The sequence below is a fragment of the Canis lupus genome, chromosome 10 (assembly GCF_011100685.1).
Source record: "Canis lupus familiaris isolate Mischka breed German Shepherd chromosome 10, alternate assembly UU_Cfam_GSD_1.0, whole genome shotgun sequence".
NCBI classification, from domain to species: domain Eukaryota; kingdom Metazoa; phylum Chordata; class Mammalia; order Carnivora; family Canidae; genus Canis; species Canis lupus.
Genome location: NC_049231.1, coordinates 24,103,985 through 24,131,314, shown reverse-complemented (window position 1 = coordinate 24,131,314; position 27,330 = coordinate 24,103,985). Strand labels below are relative to the sequence as shown.

The 27,330-nt window shown below is 44.2% G+C and overlaps 1 protein-coding gene across 2 annotated transcripts in view; it reads right to left on the bottom strand.

Moving 5' to 3' along the window:
• The window catches only part of TCF20 (transcription factor 20), a 102,953-nt gene extending 76,825 nt beyond the window's left edge, over positions 1-26,128 (bottom strand). Inside the window, exon 1 of one of the 2 annotated variants that reach the window (XM_038550333.1) lies at positions 26,058-26,128. The gene's annotated coding sequence lies outside the window, so the exon portion shown is untranslated. Of the gene's footprint in view, positions 1-25,432; positions 25,564-26,057 lie in introns of those variants that run through there. The other variant, XM_038550334.1, reaches the window with a different exon arrangement.
• Between the last annotated feature and the right edge of the window lie 1,202 nt (positions 26,129-27,330).

The following is a 27,330-nucleotide window of genomic DNA, read 5'->3' as shown; positions in this document are numbered from 1 at the left end:
ACAGGCAAAAGACAAGCAACAAGGAAAAAAACTAGAAGAGGCACCAGCTGTCAGTCAACCAAACAAATGAAATACAACGGAAACCCTTAAAAAAAACAAAACAAAAACTGCTATGACTGATAGAAAACCACTCTGTGACAGCTAATTCCTATGTCATTCTCTAATTAAGAAAGCTCCCACACCCGGGGATCTACAGTCCATTCATAAAAATCACAGCAGAGTTAAATCCTCACCAGTCCTCCTAATTCACAATCAAAATGCCAACAGAGCACATTCTTACTCCATAGGCAAGAGCCACAGCCACAGGACCAACCCCTACCCCTTCCCACTGAGGGACAGTGGCCTGACTGTTGGAGACCCACTGGGAGGTAGCTGGTCCCTGCAGCGCTGGAGAGAGTATCTCTTCCTTCCCTGACACACTGGCATGAAATTAGCAAACACCAACTTCAGTGATTCTGAAATAAGCCCCCAGAGAACAGGTGGCTGATGAGAAGGCATCATTGCTTGCAACTTCAAGTTTTAACAATAAAAGCCAAAGGACATAAATGTTTCCTGAAACATCAGATACTATCAAATTTTCTAGATGGTTATAATAGGTAAACTTTATCTAGTGATTACTGTGAAACAGGCAATATCCTAAAAGTGTTCATCATTAACTAATTTAATTAGCACAACCACAGGTAAGTACAATTAATATTTCCATTTTTAGGCAAGAAAACAAAGGCACAGAAAAGTTACTTGATTGGTATCATACTACTAATACGTGGTAGAGCTGGGATCCAAAAGTTAAGTAGTTGGCTTGCTCTAGATACGGTTTCTTGGGTTTCTTGAAGCGCCCTCCAACAAACACTACATGGGCTACCCAACCAGTTCTGCCATCTTCTACTCACTCAGCGTCACAGTGACATGTAAACAAGACCAGAGTGTAGTGTCTCTCACCTTACGGTCACTTGTTTCCAGGTGAATGTCAGGATAACATGCACTCATGAAAATAAGGTCTCATTTTCTGCATCCAAAAATGATGGACCAAATAACAATGTGACACAAAAAACAAGGTAACATACATATGTATTTTTCAAAAGAAACAAAAAATTAACAGGATACGGAGGAATTACGTTACTATCCTGGAAAGAACAGAAATCCAAAGTAACAAGACCTGGGGCAACTGCTGATCTGCCTGAGGTTGCCAAGAAGCCCAGTGACACGGCTGGCCCTTCCAGTGCCCTGCACAGGAAGATACTCTGTTAGCTGCCCCCTCACCCCCCCCAACCAAATCAGTAGATTGGGGCCCTACAGGCAGCAGCCTAGGAGTAAGAGTGAAATGGACAGAAGTCAGCCTTCGCATGGGTTCAGCTTCAAAAACCTGGTTAGTCCAGAAAATCTCAAACTCTCGACTTGGATTAACGTGATCCTAGTTTGCTAGTCCCCTCAGGCACCTGGAAAAAGCAAATAAAAATCCATTTTGGAAAAGACATCGAAGGCCTCTAATTATTTCTATAAATAATGTTTCAAATACCATGTCCAGCACACAAACAAGAATAGACAAAACACTGTAAGAACCATCAAAAACAGTCACAGACCCAAAGGGACTCCAGATAATGGAATTGACAGAAGATTATAAAACAACTATATTTACTGTTTTAGAAAATAAAAGCCAAAGCTTAAAAAATTTAGCAGAGAACAGGAATCCATAAAAAGCAATGTAGCAGATTTTAAAAGAACCAAAACTGAAAAATACAATAAGCCCATTCACCGAGTTCTTAATTCCAACTAAACACAGATTAGTCAAAGAGAGAACTGGTTAAATGGTAGATAGGTCAAAATTAACTATCCAGAATGAAAAAATGAAAAGGGCAAAAAATACAGGAGAAAGGTTAAGTGACAAAAAAAGGACACAAAGAGAAGGTCTAACACATCCATGAAACTGGAGTCTTGGAATTAGAAAGAACGAGGGCAAAGCAATATGGGAAAGAACTGCTGGGAATTCTCCAGAACAGCGAAGAGACACCAGCCACACACTCGAGAAGTCCAGAACGTCTTCTAAAAATGGCACGAACCACTCTCTAAGCATAGTGCCACAGCTCATTAAACAAGTCTCCACTGAGGTCCTACTAGGGGAATATAAAGGCAAAGCGGGGACTCCCAGCATGTGAGGAGTTCAAAGTTGAGCACTTAGAAGACAGCTGTTAAATCATAATCATCTAATACACTCCACTTTATGTGCTACCAAAGAGAAGGGGGAAAATGGGGAAAGGCAAGAAGAAAATGCTAGAGAAGTATTTAAAAGGAAAATGGATGAAACGAAAAAGCAATAAAACTAAAAGGTACTGAAGAATAACAATATGCAGGATCCAATGTTCTCCAATGGTCCAGGCCTAGAAGCTACTTCCATTCTTTTTACAGTGCTAATCAAGCACCACTCACCATCTCACCTGAAAATCTCTGGCATGAGAAACTTAAAGAATCTTCTCATATTCCCACCACCCAACCCTACACCTAATAAAGTTATTTTTTTTAAGATTTATTTATTTATTCATGAGAGACAGAGAGAGAGAGAGAGAGAGAGAGAGAGAGAGAGAGAGAGAGGCAGAGACACAGGCAGAGGGAGAAAAAGACTCCATGCAGGAAGTCTAACATGGGACTCGATCCCAGGTCCCCAAGATCACACCCTGGGCTGAAGGCGGTGCTAAACCGCTGAGCCACCTGGGCTGCCCTAATAAAGGATTTTTTTAAATGATATATCTGAATAGAGAGTTCTTCCTTCAACTCTATTCAGAATGCCATAAATAACTCAAACAAGCACCTCTTCCTCTCTTGAGACAATATGGAGGAGGTGACTCTTGAAAGAAAGGATAGGCAAAGGAAGAGTTCCACCAGGAGCTAGTTGGGTAAACACCAGTCACTGCTCAGGAGCAGGGAATATCTATGGCCACTCAGCAAATAATCAGGAAACAAGTGTATATAATTCATGGAATCCTCAAGTCATATTGAAAATCAATCATGTAAAAAGCCCAAGGATCTCTGCCTTTTCCTAACTCAAAATGCCAAATGAACCCTCTCCTGCAAGAAGTTAAAATAGAGGGGCACAGTTTCTGTGTCTTCTGTACATGCTCATATAGGGAATCAAAGAGTGGAGCTGGCTGAAAGGTTAAGTATAAAACCTTGCTCCCAAGTCGGAGAGTCAACCTGCGAAGAAGCAGGCGATAGATACCAATGTGTTGATGAAATGAGATGAATCCTTTCTGAAGCAAAGTTCTACTGAAGCTTCTGGACAGGCTGTCTATCATTGGCAGTCCTCCTGTGATTCTGTGTTTAGAATACGACCGTCAATTAACATGACATGATTCAATACATAACTCTAAATGTCTCCATCTTAGGAATAAAGTGATTTACAATATTTTACACATGCTGGGACCACTCTCAAAGCTTGGTTTCTCCACATCTCCTGGGTCTTCTGAGCTGTACAGGCTCCAAAGATATTAGGAAAAAAATATAATGACTAAATAAAAATACAGGAATCAAATTTCAAAATCCTTCAAAGTTGCTTCTATTTCTGGGATTCCACTATTGTTCAAAGCTGCACACAGGTTTATTCATATCTAAGCCAATGTGTCTAAATTAACTTATTCAAATGATACTAGTAGAAAAGAAATCCAAATTCCTAGACAATGAAAATTGTCTATCTGATATCAGGAAAATCACTTATCTGATATCTGATAAGGGTCTCGTACCCAGAATATATAAAGAACTCTTACAACTCAACACTAAAGAGACAACACAATTAAAAAATAAGAAAAGGACCTCAACTGATATTTCTCCAAAAATGATACTGAAATGGTCACTAAAGTACATGAAATGATAATCAACATTATTAGGGAAATGTAAATCAAAACCACAGTGAGATCCCACCTCACCCACCCACATGGCTATAATCAAGAAACAGGAAATTAGAAGTGTTGCCAGGATGTGGAGAAACTGATACCCTCCTACATTGCTGGTGTAGACTGTAAAGTGGTGCAGCCACTTTGGAAGCCAGTTTAGCACTTCCTCAAAAGTTTATACATAGGGATCCCTGGGTGGCGCAGCGGTTTGGCGCCTGCCTTTGGCCCAGGGCGCGATCCTGGAGACCCGGGATCGGGTCCCGCGTCGGGCTCCCGGTGCGTGGAGCCTGCTTCTCCCTCTGCCTGTGCCTCTGCCTCTCTCTCTCTCTCTCTCTCTCTCTCTGTGACTGTCATAAATAAATAAAAATTACATAAATAAATGAAAATAGCTATTTAAAAAAAAAAGTTTATACATAGAGTTACTACTCTATGTATATATAACCCAGCAATTCCGCTCTAGGTATACATTCCAGAGAACTGAAAATAGAGATGCAAACAGATACCTGACTGCCAATGTTCACCGCAGCATTACTCAAATTAGCCAAAGGTAAAAATAACCCTAGTGATCATCAGATGAATGGATGAATCAAATATGATACATATACAATGAAGTATTAGTCAACCACAAAAAATGAGTGAAGTTCTGACATTTGCTACAACATGGATGAACTCTGAATCTTACATTAAGCTAAGTTAAATATGCCAGACACAAAAGGATAAATATTGTATGATCCTATTTATATGAGGTCTCCGGAACAGGCAAATTCATCAAGCCACAAAGTAGATTAGAGGTACTACCACCTGGGGTGAGGGGGAGGAGGGAATGGGTAATTATTGCTTAACAGGTACATAGTTTCTGTTTGGAAGTGATGAAAGATTTTGGAAAGATAGTGGTGACAGTCTCACAACACTGAGTAATCAATGCTAGTGAAATATACATTTAAAAATGGTTAAAATGGCAACTTTTACTTCAATTAAAAAAAAAGCTAACAGCCATTGTGGAAGATCATCTGGCAGTGTCTTACAAAGTACAAAGCTAAAATATTCTTTTCTTTTTTTTTTTTAAAGATTTTATTTATTCATGAGAGACACACAGAGAGAGAGAGAACGTGAGAGGCAGAGACACAGGCAGAGGGAGAAGCAGGCTCCATGCTGGCAGCCTGATGTGGGACTCAATCCCAAGTCTCCAGGATCACACCCCAGGCTGAAGGCGGCGCTAAACCGCTGAGCCACCTGGGCTGCCCCAAAGCTAAAATATTCTTACCAAATGATCCAGCACTTGTGTTCTTAGATATTTACCCAAATAAGTTGAAATTTCTGTAAACACAAATACTTGCACACTAATATTGACAGTAGCTTTGTTTATAACTGCCAAAAACTGTAAGCAATAGAAATGTTCTTCAACAGGTAAATGGATATGAACTATGGTACATCTATACCATGAAATATTATTCAGTGAAAAAAAAAAAGCTATCAAGCCACAAAAAGACACAGAATAAACATAAATGCACACTGCTGAGTGAAAAGGAGAGGTTCTGAAAAGGTGGCATAACTATATGATTCCAACAACATGACATGCCGAAAAGACAAAACTATTTTAACAGTAAAAAAACTAGTGGTTCCCAAAAGCCCATGGGGAGGAAGGGATGAAAAGGTGGGTCAGAGGGAACTTTTAAAATAGTGAAATCATTCTGTATGATACTCTAATGGTGGATACATGACAGTATGTCTTCATCAAAATCCATAGACTGTACAACAAAGAGTGAGCCCAAAAAGAGCCATGGATTTTATATTAAAAAATAAGGTGTCAATACGGGTTCATCAATTGTAGCAAATGGACCACACTAACCTGAAATTTTAGTAACAGGGGAAACATCTCACATTAGTGAGACACACTGCTCTGAGCTGATACTGATACTTCATTAACTTACCATTAAGAACTGAAAACAGGGGGACGCCTGGGTGGGTGGCTCAGTGGTTGGGCACCTGCCTTCTATTCAAGTCATGATCCTGGTATCAGGGATTGAGTCCTACATCAGGCTCCCTGCGAGGAACCTGCTTCTCCCTCTACCTATGTCTCTGCCTCTCTATCTCTCATGAATAAATAAATAAAATCTTAAAAAAAAAAAAAAAAAGAAAAAGAAAAAAAAGAACTGAAAACAGGTATTCAAAGTACTGACACATGTTACAATGCGGATGAACCTCAAAAACATGCTAAGGTAAGGAAGCCAGGCAAAAAATGTCACATATTGTATGATTCCATTTACATGAATTCATCACAATAGGTCAATCCATAGCTAGAAAGCAGATTGGTAGTTGCCAGAGGCTGGGGGACAATGGGGAGAGGATTAAATGCTTACAGAGTATGGAGTTTCCTTTCAGTTAAATAATGAAAATGTCTTGAAGCTAGACAGAGGTTTGTACAATTCCGTGAATGTACTACTACATGCCATTGAACTGTTGAACTGTTCACTTCAAAATGGTTAATTTGGGGGCACCTGGGTAGCTCAGTCAGTTAAGTGTCAGACTCTCGGTTTCAGCTCAGGTCATGATCTCAGGGTCCTGAGACTGAGCCTCATGTTAGGCTCACACGCCGGGCGTTAAGCCTCCTTGGGACTCTCTCTCCCTCTCCCTCAAAAATAAGTAAAAATTAAATAACAATAATAAATAAAATGGTTAATTTTGGTCAAAGGGTACAGATTTAAAGGTTGTAAGATGAGTAAATTCTGGAAACTTAATGTACAGCATGGTTACTATAGTTAATAACATATTATATTAAAAATGGTTACTTTTGGCCTTTCTGTCTCCTCCATCTTGGAGGCTGTGGAGGCCTGCTGGGAACAAGACTAAAACATCAAGTATGTCTGGAGGGCTGTGGTCCAAGGCCATTTTTGCTGGGGTCTCTGGAACCAGAGGGAACACACAGCTCTTAAAATCATAAAGTTTATCCTCAAGATGAAACTGAATTCTATCTAGGCAAGAGATGTGCTTATGTGTACAAAGCAAAGAACAATACAGTGACTCCTGGTGGCAAACTAAACAAAACCAGATTAATCTGGGGAAAAGTAACTGGTGCTGATGGAAACAGTGGCATGATTTGTACCAAATTCTGAGGCAACCTTCCTGCTAAAGCCATTGGCCACAGAATCTGTGTGATGCTGTACACCTCAAGGATTTAAACTTAATGAAAAGTAAGTAAAGGTGTAAATTTGTTCTCTTGTAAATAAAATAAAAATGGTTACTTTTATGCTGTGTGAACTTCACATCAATTAAAATAAGACCTGTCTAAGCTCAGTTGTTGGAGTGTGAGACTCAATCTCGGGGTTGGGGGTTCGAGCCCCATGTTGAGTGTAGAGATTACTTAAAAATCATAAAATCTTAAACACAAAACAAAACCCAAAGGAGGCATCTCAGTTTTAAAGAACCCAGGACACCTAAGAGTGAGCAATTTCATGACTTGGTCTCCCCCACTCCACACCATCAATCCTGGCTCCCTCCCATGACTTTCGATCTCCAGCCCTGGGAAACTGAGGAAATACTCAATAAGCTATGTAAATTTCTAACACTAAATTCACAATTGTTTAATACCGACATACTTCTCCTGTAAGATCTGAGCACTAAAAGCTAACCTTTCATCATCATCATCCTAAAATATCTTTGGATATCTTCTGCAACGCACATTTAATTGGCTGCTTCCCACAGTATGATGCCAACTTTTCTGCCCACCTTCTTGGGATGTCCTCCATCTTGCTAAGGTCACTGGTTCTGACCCCAACCACTTCTCCAGAATCAACCATTGTTTCCTAGGGCTTTCCCTTCTCTATGGCTAAATTTTCATAACGTATTAATACTGTTCTAACATGTCTGTTTCCCTCACTATACTGTTGAACACCCTGAGGGCAAGTCCTGGAACTCATCTCAGAACTCTGAAAAATAATTGCTGCTCCTCATCTAGTCGTTTCTCCATCTGGCTTCCTGTGTTCTACAGAAGAGCAGACCGACTATACTTCATTCTTTACCTATCCCTCGCCCTCCTGCCCAAACTCAGCTTTTCTTCAAAAAGATTCCCCCACCAAAACAATCCTTGAACAAGGACAAGTCTTACCTGTGCCAAAACTAAATGCCATTAATTCTATCTTTTGTCTACCTTTGTTCTTCTCTACTTCAAAAACTATTCACAGTCTGCTCACATATTCAGTGCACCACAGAGAATATAAGGAGTGTTGACACTATAATCCTTGCCTTCAAAGAGGACTGGGGAAGAAGGGCGAGAACACGTTCAGAAGAGTATAATAAAAAGCAAAGATTAAATGTACACATAGAAAATTACAAAATTCCATGAGAGAAACACCCAGTTATGGGGATGTTAGGTTTCATGGAAGAAGGAGCATTTGAGAAATGCCTTGAAAGACTGAGATCTCCACATATGGAGAACAGGCAGAGGGCACGGTCACAGGCATGGGACTGGGGACACAAAAGCCACAGGAGCGCACACATGCAGGGAAGCTGGGAGATGGGCCTGGAAAGGCAGGGGAGTGTCCTACTGTGGAACCCTGAACAACAAGGCAAGGCATCTACATTTAATTCAGTACACAACTGAGAGGGACATGACAAGAGCTGTATTTCAGAAGCTATCCTGGCAGTAGTTAGAAACTGGACCAGGGACTGGGGAAGAGTTATCCTTCAGGAGGCATGACAGCAGCAGAAGCGGGTGTCCTACTTCCCTCATTCAAACTACTTCCCATCTCTAGTATCCACAACAGCCTTATCTCCTACTCAGCTGCTTCCTAGGCATCTTCTCAAGGGACCCCTCTTTGAACTCCTTTGCTTAAATCACTAACTAAAAAGGAAAAATAATAGTTTATCCTACAAAAGTGATTAAAAGCAGATCTTATGGACTGATAGAACTTATGGTATAGATTCTTTACAACAAACATGTGAGCTCTGACTGTGGACCATGTACAGCTCTAGGTAACAGAGATGCAAAGGTGAAGGAGGCAGTGTGTATCCCACGGAGTTTTACATTTTAGTGGAAGAAAGAGATAAAAGACAATGTGTCAGATAAATGCTGTGGAGAGAAAGAGGCAGAGAGCATGTGTGTACATGGGGGCTGCCTGAGCATGGTGGGTGGAGAAGGAAGCAGCCAGGGAGTGCGCATTTTTACAAGGTACACATTTTACATTAAAAGGGAGAAAACCAGGCTTTGGAGCCACAAAGAGCTGGGTTCAAGCCTGGGTTCTGTCACTTAATGAATGAATGGCTGCGTGACCTCTTGCAAATAATCTCTCTTGAATCTTTATCCCCATTTTACAGAAAAAGTACTGACTTCATAAAGCTCACTGTGAGAATTAAATAATGAATATAAATACTATGCGCTTGGTAAAGCATATATAAATGTTAGCCATTAGATTAGTGGCTTAACATACACAGAAATTATTTTGCTGCTATATTTAAAAACTAGATAATAATTTGGCATAAGCTGTCTAAAACAAGTAAGTTTTTGGGAGATGAACCAACTATAAAAGAAACCTGGGAACTGGGGTGCCTGGGCAGCTCAGTTAGGTTGAGCAATGGACTCTGGTTTTGGGTCAAGTCATGATCTCAGGGTTGTGGGATCGACCTATGTCGGGCTCTGTGCTCAGTGCAGAATCTGCTGGTCTCTTTCCCTCTGCTTCCTCCCCTGTGCTGTCTAAAATAAACAAATGGATTAGAAAAAAAAAAAAAGACCTGGGAATATTTCTTTAAAGAGTATTAAGAGCCACCTTCATTTACACATAAAAAGATAGTTCTATCATTCAGTGATAAAAAAGTGAGCTACCAAGCCACAAAAAGACACAGAAGCTTAAATGCATATAACTAAGTGAAAAAAACCAATCTGACAAGACTATATACTGTATGATTCTGACTCTACAACATTCTGGAAAAGGCAAAACCTAAGACAGTAAAAGGACCAGTGGTTGCCAAGGGTTGGGGGAGGGAGGCACAGAAGAATCTCAGGGCAGTCAGACTACTCTGTGTGAAACTGTAATGGCAGATACACGTCATTATACATTTCGCTAAAACCACCAAACACCACAACTCCAAGAGTAAACTGTAATACAAGCTATGGGCTTTGGGTGACAATAATGTGTCAATGCAGGTTCATCAGGTATAACAAATGCACCTCTCTGGTGGGGGATGTTGATGTAGGGGAGGCTGCATACGTGTACAGGCAGGAGGTGTACAGGAAATCTCCATACCTTGCTCTCAATTTTTCTGTGAACCTAAAACCACACTAAAAAATAAAAGGAGGGGATCCCTGGGTGGCTCAGCGGTTTAGCGTCTGCCTTTGTCCCAGGACGTGACCCTGGAGTTCCGGGATCGAGTCCCACATCAGGCTCCTGGCATGGAGCCTGCTTCTCCCTCTGCCTGTGTCTCTGCCCGCCCCCCATGTCTATCATGAATAAATAAATAAAATCTTTAGAAAAAAATAAATAAATAAATAAAAAGGAGGGTGCCCAGTAGTTCAGTTCGTTAAGCACCTGCCTTCAGCTCAGGTGAGGAAGGATCTTGGGGTCCTGGGATCAAGCCCATGTTGGGTTCCCTGCTCAGTGAGGAGTCTGCTTCTTCTCCCTTTATCCCTCCCCCTGCTTGTGCATGTGCTTGCTCTCGTGCTCGCTTTCTCTCACAAATATATAAAATCTTTAAAAAAGAAAGGCATTTTTAAAATACAAGTGTAGAAAAATACGTACCGAACTGTAAAAACAGTTATCTCTGGAGAGTAAGATCATACACTCCTGTATTGTTTGAATTTTATACCATAAGCACACACAAATTTTGTAACAAAAGGATACATTTCAATAAGACAGTTGGAAAAGTTAAACTAAAACACAATGCTAACATTCTTGACATTTTTTCTCTAACATATATAATTATTTCCATGTATAACTACTTCAACAAAAGTAACTATTTTCATATGACCATCTCTAAGAGTAGTGGGATTTTTTTCAAATTTCTGATTTGGTAGAGTCAAATCTTATTCTTAAAATAAAACGTTGTGAGGTATATATTTAAATAAAATGTGAATAAGCTGAATCAGGTCAGCAAGAAAAAATATACTGGCTTATGGACCTAAGTCTGAACATTTATAGATGGAAAGAGACAAAATTTCCTGTTCTCCTATTCTCAAATGACTTAATTTAGAATGAACTAAAACAGAGAAAACATTACTCTGCTCCTCCTTAGGAGCCTATATGACCTAGTAATTTGCTAATGAAATCAGATATATGACTTCTACATGGTTGATGCTGTGGCTTTACATCAGCAGAGACAGCTCTCGGGCTGTGTCACCACTGGGCTCCTGGAAGAGATTTCCTAACCACTCACTCACTGAGGAAGCCTATGCAGCAGATACATGTGAACCAGTATCAAATTTTAAGAATACTGGCAAAAAAAGTGAAGTAGAGATGATGGTTGGTCTGTTGAGAAGGATTCCAAAAATAATCTCAACTACTGTTAGAAGTCACTTCCAATTCTCTCTCTCTCTTTATAAAGATATTAGTGTTTTATTTTGGGGGGCTGGTTTTTATTTTAAGCCTTTAATTCCAGTTAACACAGTGTCATATTTATTTCAGGTGTGCAATACAGTGATTCAATACTTCCAATTTTCTTTAATAACATTTTTTAAGGTTTACATCTTAAACACAGGTATATGAAAAGCCAAAAAAACACCAAAAGAAATCATATTTACATTAAAGGATTCCTGAAATCTTAAAACCTAATATTTTGAATCTGAATATAAGTTGATTTTCTTAAATCCCCAAAACAGTAGACTGAGCTGGCATCCTTTGAAGGCTAAGCAAGATAAGTTCAGTAAGAAAAAGCAAGTAATAAACTCAAGGAACTCATTAATTCAGAAAGGGATCATGAAGAGAGAGTCAAAGGGAAAAAAGAAACTGAAGCTTCCATGGCATATTCCCTTGAGAGGTGGCAGCAAAATTCATTTATTAAACACACAAAAACTATTTGCTGAGCACTAACTACATGCCAAGCACTTCTCCTCCGGGCACGGGGGATATGATGGGAAACAAAGTCCCTGCCTTCACACAAATGATGTTCTAACAAGTAGGTCCCCAAATGGCAATGCCTGGGCTCCCCTCGCTCTGTTTCTACAATCCAAACCCAAACTACTTCCCTTCAAAGGGGTCATAACCTTATTCTGCAAGAGTTATCTCTCGGTTCATTCAAATTAAACCTAGAATTGCACTGTGACAGGTTAAGGGCACAGAATAATCTGGAGTCAGGATGCCCAATTCCAAATCCTGGCCCTGCTACGTTTTAGGTGAGACCTTTGGAAAGTCACTCAACCTCTGTTACGGTTTCTTCATCTAAAAAATAGAAGTAGGGATGCCTGGGTGGCTCAGTGGTTAAGCGTCTGCCTTTGGCTCAGGTTGTAATCCTGGAGTCCCAGGATTGAGTCCCACATTGGACTCCCTGCATGGAGCCTGCTTCTCCCTCTGCCTATGTCTCTGCCTCTCTCTGTGTTTCTCATGAATGAATAAATAAATAAATAAATAAATAAATAAATAAATATAAAATCTTTTTAAAAATACAATAAAAAATAAAAAATAGAAGTAATAGTACTACCTCATAGGACTTTTGTAAGAAAAAAGCAAGTTAACCATTCCTCAAGTGTTTAGAACAACGTCTAGCACTTAGAATTTATTACTTATATAAAGTAATTATATTAATTACTATTTAGTATTACTTATTCCAGTTTTTGATAAATAAAAGATCCTTGCCTATTTTAGAATCCAAGTGGGCTGATGCCAAAATTTCCTATAAATCTATTTCAACCAGTTGCTAAATTTTATATATCTTTCTCATGAAGACTAGAGCTTTGGGAAAACCTGAGCTTTGGGAAAACCTGAACAAGAAGAGGCACAGATATCAATCCATCAGCCCTCCCATCTCCTTCCCACTAGTCTCTTAATATCAAACTTCTCTTCACAAAACCTTGTTCCATTTATAAAAATCCAGTGCCATGGCCCAGATCCAAGGCCCATCACCAAGGGCTTCACTCAGGCTCACAGCCCCTTCTGACATCCCTTTCCTGTAATTTCCAAGTTTCCTAAACCTTGAGGTTTTTCTCTTTAAAATGCCACATAGTTGCAAGCCGTAGTTATTGAAAGACCTTCCCTTGGAATGCTTCTCCCCACTCATTCACTTAGCTCTCTCTCCTATCCATCCTTCCTCTCCTATCTTCCCACAGGGTCATGCTTACGTGTCTGTCCCTTCCTCTACAGTTTTCTTCAATATACTTCCCATACTTAAGCAAAAGTAAAGCACCCCCCCCCCCCCCACACACACACACACTAGTACTCTCCTAGAACTCTGGCTACACCATTATTTTACCCTTATAGATCCCATATAGATTTTTTTAAGTGTGAATTTTCTGTGTCTGACTCTTCTACAGACATTGCACTCCAGGGGAAGGGAAGAGGTCTTATTTATTTTGCATTTCTGGTTCCTAGCACGCAAAAAGTTAGCAATCTCGGCTGAAGTGAAATAGAAATTTTCTTTTTCTTGCATTTTTGCTCATGTTTACTTCCTATAGGCTTCCTTTTTGGCCTCAAGTTCCTTATCTTTAGAGATAGTCAACTTTCAGCACTTTGCTAGCCAATGTAAAAATAAATTTAATTTTTTAAAGAAGAAACATTTAATAAATGCCACAGACTGCAAAGTCATTCACTCCAACTCAAATTTCTCCTATTCAGTATGTTAAAACTTAAATCCTCTTCCACAGACTTCTTCAACTAAAAGATGAAAATTCTACCCCCATTATGTTTAAATTTATATATCCACTAGGAAAAAACAAAACAAGCTCACTGAATTCAATGCAACATACACATCTGTGCTTATGTCTGCTCCCTAGCACGCAGGTACCTGTACACGTGTGAGGTTCATCTACGCTGCCTGGGCACGCCGAGTTTATAGGAGTCATTTGGCAGGAATCCTGAGGGCATGTTCTCTACATACTCTGCCATCAAGCAGGGATTACTGAACATAAGTGAGTCTGTTCCACTGTTCAGGAGACTCTCCAGGAGAAACTGCTGGGGTTCCTCACAGAGCAGGGTGTGATTTGTTCACCTAAGCCGAGCACCCCACCCCATCCAACATCATCCGCTATTGTTTTCCTTCTCAGAGTTGAGAAACAGTGACCATCACTCTTTAACACACCCTAAGACCCTTGTAAACTCACTGTTCAGAATACTTCATCAGGCTTAATAAATTAACTTTGTTATTTGGCTGATATTTTCTGAATTTCCTCCCCCCACCCCATTCCTAAACCATTTTAGTTATTCTTAGGAACACTTTGCAAGTTCTTTTTACAACAAATCCAAATTTAACATTATTCTTTTTTTTAACGATGTATTTATTTATTGGAGGGAGGGAGTGAATGAGCATGCGTGGGGTGGGGGGGCAGAGGGAGACAGAGAATCTGGAGCCAACTCCCACTGAGCACAGAGCCTGAGACAGAGCTTGATCTCACAACCCTGAAATCAAAACCTGAGCCAAAAATCAAGAGTCTGACACTTAACTGAGCCACCCAGACGCCCCTAAATTTATTATTACCTTAATACCTACTATGTGGAAAAGAGAAATTAAGATTAACAAGGCATGGTAGCCACCTAAAAATACACAATTTTGCGATGAAATAGACACATTCTGTATCAACTGTGATGTAGGACATATCTAACTGCAACATATGGATAAAGACAGAGGACCATGGGCACTGCAGAGCAGAGCCTCAGAGGCAAAGCTGGCGTTCACTCTCAGTGCACTGACAGGCAAAATGCCAGGTGCTGGGGCTCTAAAATAAAACACAGCCTTGACTGCAAGGATCTTACCGCCTAGTACAGTGGTATTCGAAAACATTTTGCAGTTTTTCCAGCAAAAGTCTTACAGATACCCAAAGCGAAGAGAGAAATGATAAAAGTTGCTGAGACTGAGCTGGGAAGAGGTTGATTCTCAGTCTTCCGGCCAAGCCAGGCCACCTGGGCCCCAGCCACCTCCATGGACCTGCAGTAGCCCAGCGCTGAGGGATTCAGAGTGCCCCCACCTTACCCTGCTCCTCTGATATAACACTTAGAACACTGCCACCTACCTAACCGTGAATTCTACATAAGTACTGGTTAAATAAAACACGAGAGCTCTGGAATAATTTACAAATTACCGGCCTAATGAATGGGAATGGCAGGGGCTTATGGGGAAGGAGTGGAATCACCAGACACAAGGCAGGAGAAGCTGAGTCCCAATCACTGGAATCTAAAACTAGACCACCAGCTGTAAAGGTCTAATCGTTCTCAAAATTCCCAGGAGGTGGAAAGCTCATCTTCACTACTTTCTACTCCTCCCTGTAATTCCTGCATCCTTAGTCAGCTCTGTCTGCTTGCCACAGCAGTTTCCCAAAATCTTTCTTGCATTCTTCAAGCTTCCAATCCCGTCACTCACTCGTGTCCCTCAGCAGGATCTTCGCAATGCACAGAAAAGTGCTCCTTACCTTCCAGCCCTTGTGCCCATCTGTTTCCCACCCACACACCTCTGCTTTCCTCTGGGAGGAGTATTCTTACCACCCGGAACCAATGCCCAGGGGGCCCTGACATCTCCAGGAAGCCCCCCGCACCCCTCCCCCCGCCATCCAGCGCACCCTCCTGCATTCTCAACACCATCTTGTACTGTTCCTTCCCACCTGTTTGTGCATGCTCTAGTTCTCACACATTTTCACAAATGTCTTCTCTCGACCCCAGACCCTCCCTGCAGCTATTTTTTTTTTAAACTCTCCTTTAAGAGACAAACTTTAGGATGATCTGACCCCAAACTTACTGTCTCTCCTTCTTCACCTCACTTTCTCGTGAACACACAACAAGTTGGCTTTAGTTACCTCTCCCCTCCCAGCTGACACTTCTGGGTAATCTTGGCTACCACCCCTGACTTGAAACACTTTCTGTCCTCCTGCCATGCGCTCTGGGTTTTACTCCAAACCTGTCTGGTTGCATCCTCTCTGCTCTTGAAATGCGGCCCTGCTCCCTTAAATGTTCACATTCCTCAGAATCTTGTCCTCCCCTCTGAGCACTTGTCATTATTAGCAACAATAATGGGGGTGGGGTGTCTAAAATTATGAAAACCCCTAAGTAAAGGCTGAACTCTATCAAGTCCTCATTACTGGTGGGAGATGCTCAGCACTCAGGCTGAAGAAAAAGCAGCCGCTTCTCTACCTCTACATACTTACACCTCGTCCACCCCTGAGAGCAATCCCACCTATTCCTAGGCTGGACCACATGAGCTAACCTCCCAATTTTGGTCTATAGCCCAGTTCCTTCTCCTAAATGTCACATCTGTGCCTCAAACACTTGTTGCCTTCCTCAAACTTAAGTCCAAAACTAAATTCACCACTTTATACCACGGTTGTCTTTTCTCCATCATTTTCTATTTCAATGAGTGGCACCACCATGACCCAGGTCTCAAGCCCGAAAGGCTTTACTCTCCTTGGCCCCTTCTTCTCCCTCACCTCCAAAACAGTCTCATCACATCACCACTATCCCTGACACCTTTGCTTAGTCAATACTTTTGCCCCATGTGGGCCAAATACCGCTCCAGACGCTAAGAATACAGCAATGAACAAGTCAAGTTTAATCCCAGAGGGAGGAGACTGGCAAACAAATAAAAGGCCAGGATCATTTCAGAATTGATCAAAGTTATGAACAAAATAAAACTGAGTGATGTGATGGAGCACTACTTTGGACAGAGGGCCAAAGAAAACTTCCCAGAAAAGGAGACATTTAAACTGAACCTGAACCACAAACAACTCTCACACATATCTAGAAGGAGGAGTGCTCCTGGCACAGGGAGGAGCCAAGTGTAAAGGGCCTAAGGCAGAAATGAACTTCAGGTGTTCAAAGAACAGAGGGAAGTCAACAAGGCTGGAAAGCCCAGTAAGGAGGAGGCCACCACACACGGGCTCAGAGGGAAATGGGTCAGAGAGGCCCTTGCTGGCCACCATGAAAGCAGTGGAAAGCTACTGGAGGGCTGTGGGAAGACAACCGACATAACCGAATTTGAATTTTTAAAGGTCACTTTAGCTGATAAGTGGAAAAAAAGGTTTGGGAGGAGGCCAAAAATAGGGGGTTTGGAACACCAGTCAGGAGGCTAAAATACAGTCCGGATAAGAGGGGATGGTACTTGAGATGGGAGAAACAAATTCAGGATATATTTTGGACATAAAGTGAACAGGAATTGCTGAGTTTTTAAATGCTGAAAGTGAGAGGGAAGGGAAAGGAATCTTGGAAAATTCCTAGGTTGTTTGTAGGTATAATGTACAGATAGTAAGATTACGTACAGTATATGATCCAGTCAGATTTGATGACTATCAAGACTCAAAATATTCCCATCACTCCAGAAAGTCCTCTCATGCCCTCTTCTCAGTTACTCCTCTTCCACCCAAGAAGCAACCACTGATCTGATTTCTAGTATCATAGATCACTTCTGCTTACTTAAGACCTTGTAAATGGGATCATCCATTATGTACTTTCTTGTGTCTGGCTTTTCATTCAGCATCAATACCTGTGAGATTCCTCCTCACTACATATATCAGGATTTTACTCCTTTTTACTGCAGAGTGGTCTTCAACTGTATGAATTCTCCCGCTGATGGACATCTGGACTATTTACAGTTTCTGGCTACCATGAACAAAGCTGCTATGAACATTCTTGTGTAAGGCTTATTTGTGAACATATATTTTTCATTCCTCTTGGACAAATACCTAGAAACAGAATTGCTAGGTCACAAGGTAGACATACATTCAGATTTTTTTTAAAGATTTATTTATTCGAGAGAGAGAGAGAAAGAGAGAGAGAAGGTGAGAAAATCCAAGCAGACCTTGTGCTGAGTGTGGAGCCTGACACAGGGCTCGATCCCATGACTGAGATTATGAGCTAAATTGAAACTAAGGGTCAAGATCTTTAACCCACTGTGCCACCCAAGGTACCCCATACATTCAGCTTTTTTTTAAAAAAAGATTTTATTTTATTTATTCATGAGAGACACATAGAAAGGAGAGAGAGAGAGAGAGAGAGAGAGAGAGAGAGAGGCAGAGACACAGGCAGAGGGAGAAGCAGGCTCCATGCAGGGAGCCTGGCGTGGGACTCGATCCCGGGTCTCCAGGATCAGGCCCTGGACTGAAGGCAGCGCTAAACTGCTGAGCCACCCGGGCTGCCCTACATTCAGCTTTTGAAGAAACTTCTAAACAGTTTTCCAAAGTGGTGGCATCATTTTACACTCTCATTAGCATGAGATGGGAGTCCCTGGCCGGCTGACTCTTAGGTGCTCTGCTTGAATAGGTGGAGTTCTATGCCACAACCGAACTCACAGTCTTTCAGCTCTTCAAAACTATTTCTGTATCTTTTTGCTAGACCTTTGTAGATGAACTCTAAGGACACTTTTCCTCCTTACCCTGTCATCCCCTTTGCTGCCTGTCTCATGCTATTCATTCAACAAATATCCCGAAGGATGAAAAAGGTGGGGTGGGCCAGAGTGTTCAAGGCTGAGAAAGTCCCTGAGGTGGAAAAGAGCTGGGTGTCTTCTCACTTCAGGAGACGTGAGAGAAAGTAAATGTGGCTGGAGGGCAGCAAACAAAGGCAGCAGGAGGGGTGGTGGTCAGAGAGGCAGGCAGGGTCCAGGGTATTGAGGGCCTTGTGAGAAATGGGAAGGAGCTGGGATTGTCTTCCAAGTACTATGAAAAACCATAAAAAGATTTTATGTGAAGGAGAGCCAGACAACTCTTGGCCACTCTGGGCAATGCAGAGAGAGACAGACAGGAGTAGAAATGGAGAGGCCACACTGAGAGGCAATCATAGTGTTCCAGGTAAGAGATGATGGTGGCTCCAAGAGCAGTGGCAGTATATTGGAGACAGTATAAAAACAGCACTGACTTGGTGATGGGTGACATACAGAGAATGGGTAGAGAAAGGGAGGACTCTAATTTGGGAAGCTTGGTGGCTGGTAAAGCCACTTATGGAGAAGGGGACAGATGAAAAAGAAAGAGCTTTCAAAGGATATGTTCAGTTTTGGACTTATAGCAGCTCAAGCTACTAGTGACATATCCAAGCAATGTGTCAAGCAGGAGCTGGAAGAGCTAAGAGAGGATCTGGCTGAAGAGATCTGGGGGTCAGCAGCTCGCAGATAATCAAAAAGCCTGGGGATATCTGAGAACACCTGGAGAGAGCCTATACTAAAATACAAGGGTTCAGAGAACACCAACGGTCAAGCAGAAGGGGAGGAATGAGCCGCAGAGGTGGGAAGGGACAGCAGAGAGACAACTGGGTGGATGAGGAAGTAAATGATCCTCCTTTGAGAAGCTGCTAATGACCTTTTTTTCCTTTTTTTTTAAGATTTTTAAGTTTATTATGAGAGAGAGAGAAAGAGAAAGAGCGCACACCTGCGCTATGTACTAAGGGTGAGGAGAGGGAGAGGGATAGAGAATCTGGAGCAAACTCCCCACAAAGCTCGGGCCCAATGCAGAGCTCGATCTCATAACACCGAGATCATGACCAGAGGTGAAATCAAGAGTCAGACACTCAAACAACTGAGCTACCCAGGGCCCCATGTGATCTTTCAAGTTAGGGTTACACATCTTGGTAGAGCACCTTATACCCCTTCATCAGAGCACTTCTGATACCCCTGTTTAAGTGCCCTTATCTACTGGGCAGATAATTGAGATATGAGTGTACTCTAAAATCAATACACTTAAATAAAATAATAAAATAAAGTCAATACACTTGGCAGGAACCAGCCCCACTCTAGTCCAGTGTCTTGGTACACGCACAATGCTGAATGTTGGTGTAATGGACAACTACCATTCACTGAGTGTCCCCTATACATAGTACACTCCACTGTATACTTTTCCTATGTTCCTTTTCCCAAAGGCCCCATTTTACAGATGAGGAAACTGTGGCTCGGGCAAAATGTCACTGCCAAAGTGATAGAGCCAAACTATAAGCATACATGCTCCTTCAGATGTTCTGCTGCCTTCCATAAAGTGCCCATCACATGGATTCTACAGTAGGAGTGCCCTCTCACACTTCAGCCAAAGAGATACAAAAGCTGCCCCTAGGTAACTGGCCTACCAGAGCTCTAAGTCAGGGAAATGTCCAGGGAAGTAGCTCTGCTCGTCAAGAATCCCTGCTCTTGTCAGGCATAGTGAATAATCTCCAGATTCCCAAAGTAATGTTTCCTATTTCTTGTGCTTTTGAATGTAGAAGTGAAATCTTCCATGAAACTGAGGTCTGGAGATGAAAAAACAGGACTCCTAGGGCCTTAACTTTTGAATTTTAGAACTCAATTTAGCCACATTTCAGAAATATCCCCCTATATCTAAAGGGTCTTATTCTAACTTCACAACTAATGCTAAATATGGCATCCATTCCAGATCAAGACATTATCAGGATGAGATTATGTCTCAGGAGGGCCTGAGAAACCAATACTACATACTGTGTGAAAAACAACAATGGTATAATATTCTTTTCCATACTCTAATTTTCAGATTAAAGTGCTGTCTTTGCCCTGATGACTTTTTTTTTTTTTTTTTTTTTTAAAGAGAGACAGAGAGTCTGTAAGGTGGGTGGGGGCTGGGGGGAGAAGAAGAGAGAATCTCAATCAAGCAGGCTCCATGTCCACTGTGGAGCCGGATGCAGAGTTCCATCTCACAGCCTTGAGATCATGATCTGAGTTGAAATCAAGAATCTGGACGCTTAACTGAGTCACCCTGGCACCCCAGCCCTGACTTCTTAAGATTGGAAATACATGGGCTTTCTTGTAAGTGGGTACATTAGTACCCAGAGACTTCCTTTCTTTTTCCACTCAGGAGCAACTGTTAACTAGCAATCTTCTGGTGAGAGCACCACTATGGTGGAAAGAACACCAGCCTAGCTGGCAAAGAACAGGGTCCTAGTCTTGACTCTGTCAGTGTAAAGCTGCATGAATTTGGAAAGTTACCACCTTCCTCACCATCCCTCCCAAGCTGTAAAGCCAAAGGGCTAGCCTAGCTGCTTTCTTAGGTTTCTCTCAGCTCTCTAAAGAACTCTAAAATCTGAGAGCACAGACAGGGTAGGTGAAGGCATGCAGGATGCAGCAGGATGAACCCTCTAGGCGACAATTAATTAACAGCCTCTCTGACCTGCAGTGTTTTCCTCCATGCCAGAGCCCCCACACACACACCCTCCCCGTCAGGCTCTGAGCCAGCCTGGCTTCCTTCGACAGCCCCCCACCCGACTTCCAGTCACTTGGGATCCTCCATCTGATGCAACACCAGCAAAGTGCCTTGCATACAGATGTTACTAATATTTGCTGGCTTCCTTTGAAGCTTTAACAAAGTATGATGATTACAATGCCCCCATCCAACTGCCCAACAGAGAAACATACACACAACTGAAGGACGTTTCCAGTAATGCCTACCACTCACCAATATTATCACACATCTCTACTTTAAAAAAAAAAAAAAAAAAAAGAGAACCACCCTACACTGGGGGTAATCATTTCTTTCTTTTTTGCCCTTTACAGGGTACCATTAATGATCCATCTTTAGCTCTTTTGAGCCAGGTCCCCATTCACAAAGCATGAAGAATAAACAGAGGAAAGACTTCAACCCACTTCTATTCTTTGGATTATTCTTCTCAAGATGCTCAGAGCTAAAACAAATTATTTAATGCCATTTTCATCCATCCCACAGACCAAGTTTGACTGTCCTGCTGGCAAAAAAGGCTTCAGAAGAGGGAACATCTATTCTCACATAGCATCCCAAGTCACTATCCTATTGTCTTTGTATTTATTCTCTTCATTGTTATCACCACTTGACATTCCTATTTACTTACTGTTTACAGCCCACCTCCAGAGCAGGTTCCTTTTCTATCTTCCCTACCACTGCATCTCCCATGCTTAGAAAAGCGCCTATAATACCTGCTAAGGAAAACTAGAACACACTCAGAGGACCTCGGTTCATATTGAGGGATGTGATGTTCAAACAGGGAAACCATCTTCCAATCAAGCTGGCATTCAAGTGTTCCCATGAACTTCCACCCTTTCCTACAGAACAGCTTACATGTGCATACTACAGAAAGGATATTTCCTCCTATAGCTAATGTTTTCTCTTTCTTAACTTCCCCACAATGAAGCATCAGATAACAAGCCACAGATACACCAATAAGTCACTTCTTAGTTCATCTTCCTGCTGGGTTGTGCGCATTACCTACAAAGCAAATGTAGCTCTAACACAAAAAGTACTGATTGTGTTTGTCACCATGAGAAGCTTTTCACCCACACCGCACGCATCACAGGTATTAAGAGGGCCTTAAGCAGCCTAACTAATAATAATAAAGCTATCCAATCTAAGTGTAATGTGACCAAATGATGCTCTATGAAAGCCGTGACTTCATTATATTTCAAACGTGTAACTTTGATGTACAGTTATACTCCAACATAAACAGAGTTTTACTGTTTTGCTTTATTTTGTTACTTTTACCTCCACAAAACGAAAATGAAGGCAGAGGAGTCAGAAAGCCCAGACAGATCTAATGAGCGCTAAGGTGCCTGGAATACAAGCAACCATGAAGAGAGCTTAAGGCATAAGGGACTGTCTTGGAAATGTATCTTTTCAGTCCCATCTGGTCAAACAGAGCAGTCACCACATAATATGATTCCTGTGTGGTGTAAACCTGCATGGTAGCAGACAGGAAGAGAGACAGCCCCTCATGATATTCTTTGAGCTGATCTGAGAAGTTTCAGGCTCAAAGACAGAATGGCAGAATTGGGAAGGAAAGAGAAACTTTTTAGATTAAATCTCAGGTGCACTAGCAAAACTGGCTAGTTATAGGGAAAGTGAAAGTTTATAGAACTTCCAGGGGTCACTAAACCAGAGTCTGGTTTGTTCGGTGGCATAGCTGCAAAAACCATGCTTTCTAGTATTTTTCTCAAGTCCAGATTTCCATTTCATTATAACTTAAACAAACAAAAAAACCAGGAACAGGGCACAGCAGAAGTATGGATTCCAAGGCCAATTTACCACCAATTGATGTGTACCTTGAGCAGGTAGTAAGCTATAATATAACAGATTTGGTAAGGCTTTGGAACCAAGCGAGGATGGTCACATCCAATCTCTGACCCTCACTAGCTCTGACACATCTCAGGAAAAGGAGAAACCATTTACCTCTCAGGTCTGCGGGGTAGATTTTGCAAGACAAGCTAAAATACCTAGGACAGAAGCTAGCATACTGGATTTAAACAACAACAACAACAACATGACACAAATATTAGCATCCTTGCCTATCCATATGAAGAGAAAGTTGCACTCACCAGAAATTAATTTCTTGATCTAAATGGATGTAATTTAAACACATTCCATTTCATCTTATGAAGTTAAAGAAAAAAATATACCATTAAAAGGCTATGGAATCTAAAACCCATATCTCTTAACATCTTACTACCTTAGCAACCTTCTCTCATGCACACACACGAATCACCTCTGCAGAATGAGAGTTTTATAATAATCTCCTCATTAACTTATAACACAAATATAAACATATGTGAGTGTGAAAACTGCTTATAACTTAAGTAACTGGGACTTTTAAAATCCCACACCAAACGCTAGGTAGTAATTCAAATACCCACCCAGAATAAATTACTTATTTTGAGAAATTCCAAATATTTAATCTGTGTAACCATATAAAAGTGTCTACCAACATGACAGGCCCGAGAAAAATTCTACCATTTTCAAAGCTGACACCAGGAACACACCTCCCCTTGCTGAGACCCTTTTTGAGACTGTACAGACTGAATTAAAAAAAAAAAAAGTGATAGAAGATACATTATACCACATTAGGCACACATCCTCCAAGCATCACAGTACCAGAAATTTAAGACAAACAAGACCAAGGCTGAAGCTGGTCTAGAAGGGCTAAGCAGTCAAAAGCATGGCCTAAGGCTCTCACACACCATAAAATCAGTGAAACTAATTGGGGTTCTGCAGCATCTGAGAGGAAGCATCGGCTACCATTAAGGAATAAATTGGGGATGCAAATAATTAGTGCACCCTGAGGTGACAGTTAATTCCACCAGCATACCATTTCACTGGAGATATTATGGAATTCCACTTTATCCCTACTCTGAGAATACTGAAGCTGGAAATTTCAAAAATTAGCCAAATGCCAAATATCCCTTCAAAGAATTTTAAACAATTCCCTGCATAAAAAGATCTTGGAACTCCTTGGAGCCAACCAACATACACAGACCCAAATACACTTAAACATTATCCACGCTTCAAAGTAGTCAAACATTCTCTAAAATCTTTCTCTTGATAACTTCTTCTTGTACAAAGACAAAAATACAAGGCATATTCAGCATCAACTATAACACAATACGCTTTTTGAGAAGCAAAGAACAGTATTTAGATTTGAGGAAACAAATGCTGACCAAAGTTGATGCTCTCTCTGCTGAAGAAGGAAGAGGCTGGAAACTAAAAAGTGGGACAAGATCTTAAAAGCCAGGTAAGAAACATCCTGCTTTTCTCAAGACGACTGCCTATGGCTAAAACAAAAGCACGAGACACACCAAGAACAAACATTAAAAAACAAAAACAAAACAAAAAACCACATACACACCAAAAAAAAATTCTACCCAAAACCCGTGTAGTGTTTGACCTGGGAGTCCTCATTTAACAGATAAGGAAATTGGGAGGCTTGAGAGAGTGGGTAACCTGGCCAGGGTTACAGTTTATTGGGGGGCAAAGCTAGAAATAGGTTCCTGGTCTCCCAGGTCGGACTTCGGAGCAGTTTCCCACTCCACCATGTGAGACGTTCCGCTGCCACCCCATGTAAGACGTTTCATAAAAGTCTTCACTGAGGCTGTTAACATAAGGGTCCAATTATCATTCAAAGATCTGCCTGTTAGATAATAGCTTGAAAAATTCCATCCATTTTACAGCAGTTACCAGAGTCATCGAATCTTGGAGGGGGGGAAAAAAAAGCAAAGAGGAAAAGGGAGGGGGGGAGAGAGAGAAAGTCCTAATTTTGATCTGTCCCCTAAGGGCAAACGAAAGGGATGCCTACAGACGAGCAGATCCCTAGCTCTAGCATCCACACCACAAACACAGACAATAATCCCCACCCACAGGCCCGGGAAGGCGACCGCTCCGCGCCCCCCCCCTCCCCAATATACTAAATTCCACTCCCATCCCGGCGCGCAGGAGACATTCCACCTCCTATCGCTGCCAGAGCCCGCTGGGCCGATGGGCCACGCTCCCTCCACCACCACTACCCCCCCCCCCGCCCCCGAAAGAAACGAGGAGCTTCAGCCTCAGGTCCCCACACCCCCACACCGGCGCTCGCTCGCACCCGGGACCGCCGGGTCTAACAGTCGCCCGGCTCTCCGCGGCGGGGGAGGGGGAGAAACCCCACGCAGGAAGTGTGTCCCGCGCTCCGCCCCCCGCCCCCCGCGCCGGTACCCTGCGCCCCGCCAGCCGGTACCTGTCCTCCGCCCCCAACAGGCGAGAAGCCGCCGCGTCCACATGGCTTCAGGTGTTCACATGGCAATAAACGGGCCCCCGTCCCTCCCGCGGCGGGGCGCGCTCCGACTCGCGGGCTCCGGGCGCCGCTCCCAGCCCAAGCCCAGCCCGCCCGCCGGCCTCGCCCCCAGCCGCCACCGAGAGGCGAGCGCCGCGGGCCGCCGGGGGTGCCGGGGGTGCCGGGGGGGGCGGCGCCGACCCGCGGACCCCTGGGCGCCGCCCGCTCACACCCGCCGCCTCCGCACCCCAGGCCGCGACAAGCAGGTACCTTCCCCCGACTGCTGGCCAAGCCCCGCCGGACTCCGCGGCCAGCCCGAGACCCCCCGGCGCCCCGACGCCAGGCCGGGCCCCTTCCCCCCGCACCCCCGGGCCGGGCCGCTCCCCTCTGCGCTCCCCGGGCCGGGCCGCTCCCCTCAGCACCCCGCGCCCCGGCCTCGGAGTCCAGGGGGCTCCGCACTCCCGGCCGACCGGGCTAGGACCTCTGCCCCCGGCCCCCAGCCCGGAGCCCGGAGCCCGGAGCCCCGGCCCGGCCCCAGCCCCTCAGCCCTGCCCCCTGCCCCTCCCCCTCAGGCCCGGGCGGCGGTTACCTGCGGGAGCCCCCCGCCCGGTCCCTCGGCCTCGGCCGGGGGCGGGAGGGGAGGGAGCGGCGGCGGCGGCGGCGGCGGCGGCGGCGGGCGGCGCTGCGCGAGGTGGGGGTGGGGGAGCCTCCGCCGCCTCCAGCTCCGGCGCCCGGGCCGGCGGCGGGGCGGGCCGGGGCCGTGGCCCCTCGAGCCTCGCTCCGGCCCGCGCGCTCGCTCCCCGCTCAGGCGCGCCTCAGGGCGGGCTCCCCCGGCGGAGGCCGCGGCCGCCTCGCAGGGGCCGAAGGCGGCTCGGCTCGGGGTTTTTTCTCTCCATTCTCCCAACACACAGGAAATAACAGAGCGTCAGGTGACGGCGCGCGGCCAATGGGGAGGCTCGGGGCCGCGGCGCGCGGGCGGGCGGGAGGGCGCGCGGCGGGGCGGGGCGGGGCGCGCGGCGGGGGCGGGGCGGCGGGGGCGGGGCCGGCGGGCGCGCGCGTGCCCACCCGCGTGCGGCGGCGCCGAGGCCTGCGCGCGCCGGGCCGGGGCCGCGGCGACCCCCGCGCGGGGGCCCGGGTCGCGCGGGGGGGCCCCCGGCAGCTGCCCGGCGCCGCGCGTGCGGCCGGCGGCTCGCCCGGGCCATCTTGGCCGGCGGCTCCGGGCCGTCCTGGGAGTGGCCGCGAGCCAACTTTCTGGGGACTTGGTGGCCCGGAATCCCTCCCTGGGACCTCTGGAGTTCCCTGGAGCCTCCGACGCCAGAGTCGCGCTCTGGCTTCCTGGGAGCCCGCGGGCGGGGGCCTGGCCTCCTCCGGGAACCTGCTCGGCGCGGCCCGGCACGGGGGCGGCTCCTGACCGCCAGGCGCCCTCCGGCCCCGCGGGCCTGGTTCCCTTCCCTCCTCCGCCCCTTAGCGCCGCGTGTCCTTGGATGAATGACTTAGGCTCTCTAGATAGCAGACAACTTCCTCAGTTTCCTCCGCAATAAAAGCGGGGAGCTGGGAGGCCCACCAACCTCGCATGTAGGAGAGATACTCACGGAAAGCCAGTTGCCTTCGCCCGCGGCGGCATTAAAACGCTGCAACGCCTGGCTGCCTGGACCCAGGGTCCAGAATTAATTTGGAGATAAGGTGGAGGATTTGCGGTGCCAAGGCCTCAGGCCGTTCCCAGCCTTCTGCAAACCTCATGTATGTTTTATGGAGCAAAGGAATGGCTTGGCTTTTTTTCTTTTCTTTTTTTTTCTTTTTTTTAAGAAAACCTCAGTTGTAGAACAACCGCTGAGTTGTTTGTTCCCTGTGACCCACTGCTA